Source organism: Amblyomma maculatum, chromosome 3 (assembly GCF_055883805.1).
Source record: "Amblyomma maculatum isolate TAMU_Amacu chromosome 3, ASM5588380v1, whole genome shotgun sequence".
NCBI lineage: Eukaryota > Metazoa > Arthropoda > Arachnida > Ixodida > Ixodidae > Amblyomma > Amblyomma maculatum.
In genome coordinates, this window is record NC_139346.1 from 68,728,550 (window position 1) to 68,739,665 (window position 11,116).

The window sequence follows — 11,116 nt, forward strand, 5'->3', positions numbered from 1 at the left end:
TCCTGACTTTCCGCTGCGTACATGGCAGAAATGCAGGGTTAAGTGCTTATACGCATTGTATTTATTGCATCGTGAACGTTGTATGGCTATGTTTGCGGTTTTGTGTCATCACGAGCTTGCCCGCGTAATTAGGTTCGAACGAATGAGTTTGTAAAAAAGAATGATTGCATCAAATAAAGCATCAGAAAATCTCGTGTGGGAAACCAGGAGGTACATCGGGCGTCGAAAGTCGGCATAGGCAGTCTCGACAACCAAGGGGTGTCACATGGTACTTGAGTTCCGGTGACGTTGTTCTAACCTGCGGTGGCAGGAAGTTTGAACTATTTCAAAGTGAACGAGCGAGAAAGGGTGTCATTTGCGTGCACAAATGGGTGGGAAGACCTATAAAGTATGGAAGAAGAGGTAAGTAGCCAACTCCAGTCTGAAAAATATCGGAACCACTGCAGATGGCGAAAGCGAGATACGAAAGCCTCAGCGTTGCTGCTGCATACGGTGCATCTCGCGCCTCTGATTGATTTATATTTATAGGAAGGGAAACGCAGCAGCCGAGGTCGGGTTCGAACCCGGGTACTCCGGCACGCTAGTCGGGCGTCTTACCACTGCACCACCCCGGCGGGGCTGTGGAAACCTTAATAATTAATTGGTTCACTGGAAGGGATAGGCGCTGTAACTGTCTCACTTGTTTTCTGTGGACACCGCAACCGCGCCGTAAGGAAAATAATGATGGGAGTTAAAGTGGAAAGAGAGAAAGAGGAGCCGTAGTGGAGGGCTTCGGAGTAATTTCGACCACCTGGGGATCTTTAACATGCGCTGACATCACACAGCGCACGGACGCCTCTTCGTTGTCCGTGTGCTGTGCGATGTCAGCGCACGTTACCCGAAGAGGCGTTCGTCGCAAGATGTTTCCATATAGGTAAAAAGCGTGTGAGGAAGAGGTCTAATTTATGCCCATGGATTGCTTTACCTCATGCAAACCGAACTGAAGCCTTGGTGCAGGTGAACTACTCTGCAATATGAACGTTTCTTTGCTCATCTCTGCTCCATCTCTAGCCAGGGAACTGCTGTCAAGATTCATGTACGTATGAAAAAGAATGCGAGTGATAAAAAAGCTGATTATGGCATGAGTCTGCTTATCTACTGCAAAAAAAGGCATGCTGCTGCAATTGCCCAATATGTGTTTCAGCCTGAAATGCATGACTTGTGTATACATTGACTCTACTGCATTGCAGCACATCCTTGTCGGGCACCTATATTAAAAACTGATTTATTTATAGGTAGGGAACGGCGCGGTAACTGTCTCACTTGTCTTCTGTGGACACTGCAACCGCGCCGTAAGGGAAGCGAAGAAGGTGGGAGTGAAAGTGGAAAGAGAGAAAGAGGAGCCGTAGTGGAGGGCTACGGAGTAATTTCGACCACCTGGGGATCTTTAACGTGCGCTGACATCGCACAGCACACGGACGCCTCTTCGTTTCTCCTCCATCGAAACGCAGCCGCTGAGGTCGGGTATCGAGCCCGGGTAGCCCCGCCGGGGTGGTGCAGTGGTAAGACGCCCGACTACTGTGCCGGAGTTCCCGGGATCGAATCCCGGCCTCGGCGGCTGCGTTTCGATGGAGGCGAAACGAAGTGGCGTCCGTGTGCTGTGCGATGTCAGCGCACGTTAAAGATCCCCAGGTGGTCGAAATTACTCCGTAGCCCTCCACTACGGCCCCCCTTTCTCTCTATCCACTTTCACTCCCACCTTTATCCCTTCCCTTACGGCGCGGTTCAGGTGTCCACAGAGCAAGTGTGACAGATACTGCGCCTTTCCCTTCCCATGAACCAACCATCGAGCCCGGGTATTCCGGACAGTAGTCGGACGTCTTACCATTGCACCACCCCGGCGGGGAAAGCCACGTTTAAACGGTTTATATAGTAAGCATGCCTGATGACGCGGAATATCACGCGGAACATAAAATTTTAATGTTTGATCGAGGCTTCTTAGACGAATGTGTCGGGCGTCTGGCTGGGCCCAGTAAGCTGCTGTATAATTATTCATACAACTCGTAAGAAGGCATGTCGTGCCACCTCTTGAAAAAGGCACAGCTGTTTGGAGGCCATTAGTGAGTGCGCTTTTCGCTTCAATATCGGCCTGTTCATTCCCATGGAGCCCGCAGTGGGCAGGGATCCATTGAAACAATAACCATGTGGCCTTGTAGGGTTCAAGCCACTGTAAGGTTCGGAGTCAGAAGTAACAAACAAAACAAACTTTATACACAGCAAGAGACAATACAAAAGAATACACAAGAACACTTAAAAATGTACTGACGAGAGGTTCACAAAAACAAACGTTAACCATGCAACTACAGAGGTATTCAATAACGCAGAGGCTTTACAACACAGATCAAACACGAGAAAGTCACATAAACAAACACCAAATTGTTCACCGGGCACTGTTGCAGTCCGACGCCTCGACAGTCACTATGTGGCCGCCATACAAGACGAGCGCCGCTCCCTCGCAGGTCCGTGGGCTTGCTAGCAGCAGGTGATCCCCGGGAGTCCAGTTGGCGCACTTGCGAATACGCCGCAACCACTGACTGACTGACTCCACAAGCGGCGCGGCCTCAATAAATAGGGCGCGCCGCGTCTGTCTGTTAAGGCGCACTAAGGCTAGCGCGCACTAGCTTCGCTGGTTAGAGCACTCCCTTTTCCCCCCGTCGAGCCGCGCGTCGTCATTGGCTAGGACCCGTAGAAAATGCTGGAGAGCTCTGGTGTATTCCCGATTGATGATTTATTTATTTATAGGAAAGGAAAGGCGCGGTAACTGTCTCACTTGTTTTCTGTGGACACCGCAACCGCGCCGTAAGGGAAGGGAGGAAGGTGGGAGTGAAAGTGGAAAGAGAGAAAGAGGAGCCGTAGTGGAGGGCTACGGAGTAATTTCGAACACCTGGGGATCTTCGTGCGCTGACATCGCACAGCGCACGGACGCCTCTTCCCGATTGATGAATCACCGTCATCGCCGGGTGATGAGGAAGAGGGCGAAGGTGACGTACGCGTACAAAGCTACGTGCTCTCTCGCGCGGGGGAGGAGGTTTTTCTCTTTACATGCGGCGCCGCGTGGCCTCGAGCAGCGTCGACTTAATAAAAATGTGCGCCGTTTTCGTGACACCGGTTAAAAAAAAAGTCGCGTGTTGATGGATTTGCATAAACAGGTTCGGGTTACGATCCGATGCCGCCGAACACCTCCGGCAAAGAACTCCCGCACTCGAGCAGGAGTTGTCCATCCTGGTACAGTATTTAGCCATAACCTCCCATTATTAGTCCTATAAAACCACGGCCCTCAGTTACCAGCGGCTGCGGACTGACCACAGCGGCGGTGACACCTGTGACCTAGCGGGGTATGCTAAGAATTTCTAGCTCAGGGGAGGCCACGATTGGGAGCTGACTCCGGCAACGTGTAAACCCAAGTACCCAGCTAGTGAGGCTAGTTTAGCAGTGCTGTTAGAGGAAATAGAGGGTATAACATGGGATGTCATAGGGCGTATAGTGGGGTTAGGAGGCCGGATAAGACATATACTGTACCTAAGGACGGGCATGTATTGCGTTATCGAAGTTTATCGCAGAAGCGAGGACTAGGAGTAGTGTCCTTGTCAATAAATATATAGCTGGTAATATAGATGAGTTATATAGCATTAATTAGAAGGGGGCAAGTATCGTAATTTAGCTCAATAGGCGGTAGAAGCCGATGGTTGTAGAGGCCTAGGGACGTAGTCAGGATGACGTACATGTACTCAGTTGAAAAGCTTCTACGAATGTGTAGAATCGGCGATGTGGAAAGGAAAGGCCCGCTATACTGCTCTATTGGTGGACTTCATTTCCAATGTAGGGGAAAGCAAGCAGGAAACGAGGCAGTGAATGCCTATGGCATTGGTTCTACGAACAACAGGTGGGATCGTTACTAGTTGAGTTTGCAGAGCGCAATATTTTAGGAATCATGAATACCTTCTTCAGCAAATGGAAAAATCGCAAGTGGACATGGAAAGGTCCTAACGGAGAGACTAAATAATAAATTGACCTTATACTGTGTTCTAACCCCGCCATTATACAGGATGTAGAGGTAATCGGGGAAGTGTGATGCAGTGACCACAGGATGGTAAAGCCTCGAATTATCTAAAGAGGGAATGAAACAGATTAGTAACGAAGAATTCCATCAAAGAATTAGCGGTGAGCGGAGGGCAGAAATAAGAGTTCAGGAGCTCGCTATATAAGATATTCAGCTCTAACCGAGGATGACGACTTTACCCTAGAAGCAATAAAGAATAATTTCAGAGATATTACCAACTGCGCTGTAGAAGTAGGCGGTAGGATAGTAGACAGAATATCGGCAAGCTGTCTAAGCAGGCGAAATAATTTTTGCGAAATGCCAAATTTTAAAAGCTTCCAACCTAACCGACCGGATAGAACAGGCAGAGATATTGTTACGTGGCGGCATGACAAGCGATGGAACACGGAGACACAACAGAGACAGAACGTCATGACGACATGACTATGAAATATGCTTGTATGGCCAGCGGGCCTAGCTCGAGCGCTCCGCCCCGCGCCACTGCCCGCTTCGTCATCTTCGTAGCATTACCCGGGGCCACCGAGCGATCGTCCCGATCGATTGCTAGAAATACAATGCATGACGTGACGATGAACACAGACACAGGATTGGGACATGAAACGCTGGACACTACGATGAATACGAAGATGGGAAGAATGCTTGCACCGGAGCATCAAGTCCAATCTTCACAGTTTGCCGCAGGCCAAGGCTCACGGACACTCCGAACGGCTTGGGCGGGGGTGCTGTCTTCGCTCGAGTGGTCGCGAGGTCGCTTCGTCGTGGGATCGGTCAGGGTCGGTAGAGTCGGTTTTGGGCTGTTCCTGGTCATCGTGTGCTGTAGTCAAGGCTGGGGACGAGGCTGGGGACAGCGGCTTGTCGGGTCTGAGTAAAAAGGGCTGGGGCAGAGCTGGGCGGCGATCTCCACGTGATCTCCAGATAAACCTGGCGTACTGTTGGCTTCGACGGTGCAAGGCGAGGATGGGGATGACCCGCACCTCCAACCAAATGTTACGTGGTGGCATGACAAGCGATTGAACAGAGCGACACAACAGAAACAGAACGACATGATGACATGACGATGAAATATTCTTTTATGGCCAGCGGGCCTGGCGCGAGCGCTCCGCCTCGCGCCACTGCCCGCTTCGTCATCTGCGTAGCAATATCAAAGCTAATCATCAAGCGTAAAGTGGCCGATATAGAAAGTATACCATATATTGTGGGACAGCACTTGCACAAAACGTCTGTTCTATTTCAGAACCAGCTGGCACACAGCGCGCGATGCTCCGAGCAGCAGTCAGCGATGATGATGATGATGATGATGATTATGATGATGGTGGTGGATCTATACAGATGAAAGAGGTGAAAGTTCACGCGTTGCGCTCACAATATGAAGAATATATCGAAAAAAAATGAAGCCATTCTTCCTAAAACTTATTCCAACCTCTGCATCTTTTTGATCAGTTACAAGTAATGGCAGTTAGAAAACTTATTTCTCATATGAAACATAAGAAGATATCGCTTCAGTCTTTGTACTTATATTGAATGTATGGTTTACTGCCAAGATGTTTACCACACAAACGTGCGCGATTTGCATAACTAGTGCCCACTACGACAACCTTCTAATATTCAAAGACCAAAATAATGAAAGCTGGTTTTAAGTGGGCAAGAATAAAGTTTTTACAACGGAGTCGTGTACATAATGAGAACGGAAAGCTACAGCTCGGGTAATCTCTTTGCTTGATGCTAATTAGCGACTCCTTGCAATCTCTTTCCTAAGCTGATGTAATCTATTAGACTCTTACGCAGCCCAGATAATAGGTTACCACAGGTAACAAATCCCCTCGGAAGATACTACTTTCTTGGCAACTCCATTGTCTCGCTTCATTGCTGTGGTATGCATGTTACCTCACGGTGAAGGTGTGCCGAGCTTACTTCGGGACAAAAGATGCGCCTGTTGTAGGCATACTTTCAGCTAATAAGCCTACTTTTACTGTAGCAAAACTAACTTATTCTACTCCCTAATTGTATAAACTATTCTTTCCGCGGGGTCTGTGAGGGGTGCGACGCCACAACGTCTTTCAGCCGGTGAGCGCTATCGTGCCAAATACTGAAGGTTTCTTTTCGAAGGGAAACGCTGAAGCTACCGCATTAATAGGTCAGCTAGTATCAGTAATACAAGCTTGTCTATGTACTCTAATGATGGCAAGAATAATAGTATATGACCAGGACGTATATTTAGAACCAAAAATAGATGTCGGCATTGTTCATGGGTTTCTTAATGCGTTATAATGAGAATAAAGTAGCCAATAATTAACGAATGGATCCTTGGTAAAAATGAGTAGTCGACACGAAACGGGTTTGCACGTTCTGTGCCGAAAAAAGAAAGTATAGAAAGTATTCTGTTTTAAAGGAATGAAGGTTAATATTAGCTATCTTGTGACTGCGTTCATAATGTGCGGTTTAGATGTAGAAACGCCTGATCGCTACGGGTTCCATGAATATATGTCATGCGCATTTCCGGCCGTTGTAGTTGTTGGTGCTTGCTCATAACCGTTCAAAGCCCTTTATTTTGTCCGGAACATGCGCACGTGCTGCACGTGTCAGATTAGCGCACGCGTGATAGTTTGAGCCGGTATTCAAGCATGACTGTAACCAGTAATATCTGTTTTCCGATTAGTGTGGGGTCTTCTTCCCATCCCTGCACTGCTACTCCTCCTGTTCCCTTCCGTACCTTGTGGAAGCACGCCACCTGTAAGTACAGTTCTGACTGTCTGATCTAAGAATAAGTGTAAGTATAAGAAACTCAGAATCCGGCGTACCCAGGATTACCATTGTTAGATATTTCCGCATGGCGCTCGTAGCGCATACTACCCTAACATTAATCAATTATGCTTCTTTATTTTGCATCGGTGTAAATATTAGAAACTTAGCAATTTTCATTTCAAAATATCGCCAGCGTTTGGCTCCAGCTTCCGATTATATAAGGACCAAATTCTCAAATCTAAACTGCATCATGTTATTTCCGCATGCATAACAGGGAGCACCGAAACAAGTTGCAGTAGAGTCACCTTAGCGCAAGAAAGGAAAGGAAGTATTAACCAGCATGTATGTTTAATGTGAAACGTGAAAATTAAGATTGATCAGATCAATTAAACGAAAATGAAGAAATATTACCATTTCGGATACGAAAATCTCTGCCAGTTCAATATGACACACTTCTTGAAGTATAATAACTTTTCTCCTGCAGTTTTGGCTAGAAACCTAATTGCCTAATTAGCTATCCAGTAATAGTTTCCTCCGGGAGCTCTGCACGGTGCATTCATATGATGTGTTCAGAAAGCGCGCACTAGTCATGTATCCAACATACTCGGTCGAAAATGACTCCTGGGGACTGGTTTACTACCGGTTCCTTCTATACGTGTGTAGGCAGCTCCATGCATTAGTATCTACCACTCATAATGCGAATGAAGGAAGTAGTACAAAATGAAACATCCACTCCTTTTCCTTTCCCGCTTCCAGTGTGTTGAATGCAATTGAATAGTTTCGATTTGCTAGCATGTTTATATAGTTCAGACTTTCTGAAACAGATGGAAACAAAGCTGCCTATTCAAGTGCGAAATGTTGATTCTATATGTTACAAATTTCTTCTCTCATTTTCGGATATTGTAAAATCAATGACACCCTACTGAAAAATCCTGTATAGAATTCGTACAGGAAATCGTATACAGATTTACCGTACAGGACCTGCGATACAGGATTGTGGGCTATTTCAGGAAATTCCTGTACTGCCCTGGAAAGTCCGGAATGAAATCGCGCGGAGCTCTGATACCGGAATGGCTTGTATGGTTGATGGCCCTCGTTCCGGAAAGAAACGCTCGCCATGGTGGAAAAAGCATGCAACAATATAAAATAACACGACTACATTTAAAATAAGAAATAAAATAAAAACGCTTTTACTACCAAATGGGTAATTGAACCTCGATTCTCATGGTCTTCAGACGGGCACCTTAACCACAACTCTACGGCGGGTTATGGTTTTAGTGATTATTATTCAGTATATGTAGCACTTTTGCTTTTTCGTACTTTGCATATTTTTCTTGGCTGTAGAATGTGTGGCCGTAATTCACCGATACATGCTGAATATTTTTTCAGGCTATCACGAGGGTTCACAAATGTGCCGTATCTTTAAAATGGGTCGCTTTATTGAAGGCAAACTCAAGATATAATTTTCTAGTGCTGATGTGTTTTTCATCGTCTATATACAAACGCTGGTAAGTTTTCCTACATACAGAGATATCCAATCGATGTTGGTTTATTTTTTCTCGAACAGTTTTTGTCATCGCTAGCGAAACGATACGTTCGTGCTTCTACTTTCGCGTTGAAGGTGGCAGATCTTCAGTCGCAGATATGAAGACGCACCGCAAGATCGCACGAGCTGTAGCGACTGTTGTACATGCAAAAGCGACGCGACGCGCGTACATGCTTGCTAGCGAACACTTCGAAGGCTTCGTATTTTCGAGGTATTTGGGAAACGAAGCGTGCTCTTTATACACAGAATAGTTGTATAATATGTTTGGTATCATGCTTATTTAGTGCGCTGGCGTGTCCGGCATGGTCATTCTGGTTGAGCTTCGTCGATCGGCCCGGCTTCTGTGCAGAAGCGGAAATACTCTGTCCGGTATTAGTTCCAGAAATGACGCGTTCCTCCGGTTTGTGGTTAATTGATACAGGCTGAACCGAAATTAAACCGCGCGGAGCTCTTATTCCGGAAATTCCTGTATGGTCCGTGGCCCTTGTTTGAGCAAAAGAACTGGACGCCAGGCTCGAAAAAGCATGCAGAGCTATAAAATAACACCACTACATTTTAAAAAGAAAAAGAAAAAAAGAAAACAAAAATAGAAAGGAAACAACTTTTACTTGTGACCGAACTTCGGTTTTTTCAGACCGCAAGCACGCACTTTAACCACTACACCACGGCAGAATACGATGGTAGGGGTTATATTTCTGCTTATGCAGTCGATATTGCTCTTTTGTAGTTTGTGTATTCTTGTAGGGTGTAGAATTTGCGGTCGTAATTGAACGATCGCCCTTTAAACATGCTGAATCTTTTTCCTGGCTATCACGAAGGGTTATTCGTGTTCCGCATTTTTACATTGTATCGCTTTCTTCCAGACAAACCTCACAATGTCCCAATTTACTAGTGCTGATGTGTTTCGTCATCATCTTCAAAAGAATACAATTTTTGCTACATATAGATATATTCGGGGCACCAGCACTTGTAATACTGCTTGCTTTAGCTTCACCTGCTGCCAGCGGAGCCGCGACGTCAATGAATTTACTTCTGACCAAGTGTTTTGCATACGTAAATACTCGAGGAAGTAACTCCCGATGTCCGGCTCGCCTATGCATATTTCGATGTTCAGCGATGTATTTCATTTATTCTCGAGCGTATTTTATCCTCGCTAACGAAACGGTACGGTCTTGCTTGCACTTTTGCGTTGAAGTTGGCAGATCTTCAGTCACAGATATGAAGATGCACCACAAGATCGTACAAGCTGCAGCGACCGTTGCACAAAAAAGCATAACGCGATGCGTGTATGTACTTGATAGCGCACACATCCATGGCTTCATATCTTCTAGGGTATTTGCGAAACAACGCGTACTCCACATATGCGGAAAAGTTTAAGGTTTAATATGTATGGTTTCATGCTTATTTAGCGCGAAGGCATGTTCCGACGTGGTCATCCTGGTTGAGCTTCACGATCCGCCCGAATTGTGTTGAGAAGTAGAATACTCTGTCCCGTATCAGTTTCACGTTGGGTTTGTCCGATTTCTGTTTAACCGAACATGACCTCCCCTGTATATGAGCTCAATACAGGACTGGTCCGCCCTGTTTCATATCCATACCGGACTGGGATGTCATGTATAAAATGCATACTTGAAATGGTCTGCCCTGTATTAACTCTATACCGGACTGGACCGTGCGGATTGAGATTCATACCGGACATGACATGTCCGATTTGAACCCGTTTAATTACATACAGTCTGGTCACACCGGTATAAAATATATACGGGATAATACAGGACCGGTTCAAACCCGTTTGTTGCGATACGGGACTTTTCACTAGGGCATTCTCGGTTGGCTTCGTTGCTGAAGTAAATATGCAAGAAAAAGTGTGTTATCTGTTTTGTTATTAACAATATTCATTGCCTAGGGCATCAGATGAGTATGATATGAGGGATGAAGAAATGATTAAAAATGGAAGAATGTTCGCTGATTATATGAGTTCCAGAGTGAGGGATAATGTCCCTACGTCCATTCAATATATGAAGCAAGATTTGTCGGTGACCGTCCCGCTACCATCAGGTGGCGGATTATTCTCAGAATTACTGATGCCAGGCAGTCGCAAACCAAGTGGTAAATGTCGGCTTCCATATTGTGGCCTTTGGTTACCAGAGACACTGAATCGGAATATAAATGCCGGTAATGAGGCCTTGAGTGACGGCAGGAGTGAGGGTCACGAAACCCGTATCCTTCGAAGCGCGACCTCCTACGCACCGCTGGAACCGCGAGGGAGGGTTACTGCACACGGATGGATAAGAGCACTTGTGTGGTGCCGGAGGTGTTCTTTTCTTGATGAAAGGAGAGTAATGTCGTCCAAATTAAAAAGTCGAAGCAATGATCACCCTGGGGCACGAGGCCGGTAGATAAATCATCAAGCTTTGAGAAAGGCAGTAGAATCCGTAGAACTTGCTGAATACGTATAGACTGCGTGATGCGTGTGGCGTGATGGTGGATGTTCTGACATATTCCTGGGAAGCAGCTGACACACCACAGCTAACGTACTGCTGCTATAAGGGCGTCACTGGTGGTTTGAACATGGGCCGTCAGAAGCATAGTTTTGGCTGCCATAGAGCAGGATGCATCTTGAACTGCAACCAGCTCAGCACAAAATGGAGTACTTGGTTCTGTAAGCCGAAACGTGAGACCTGATTAAGGCCAGGTCTGCACCAGACAATAGATTTCCCATCTCGTGT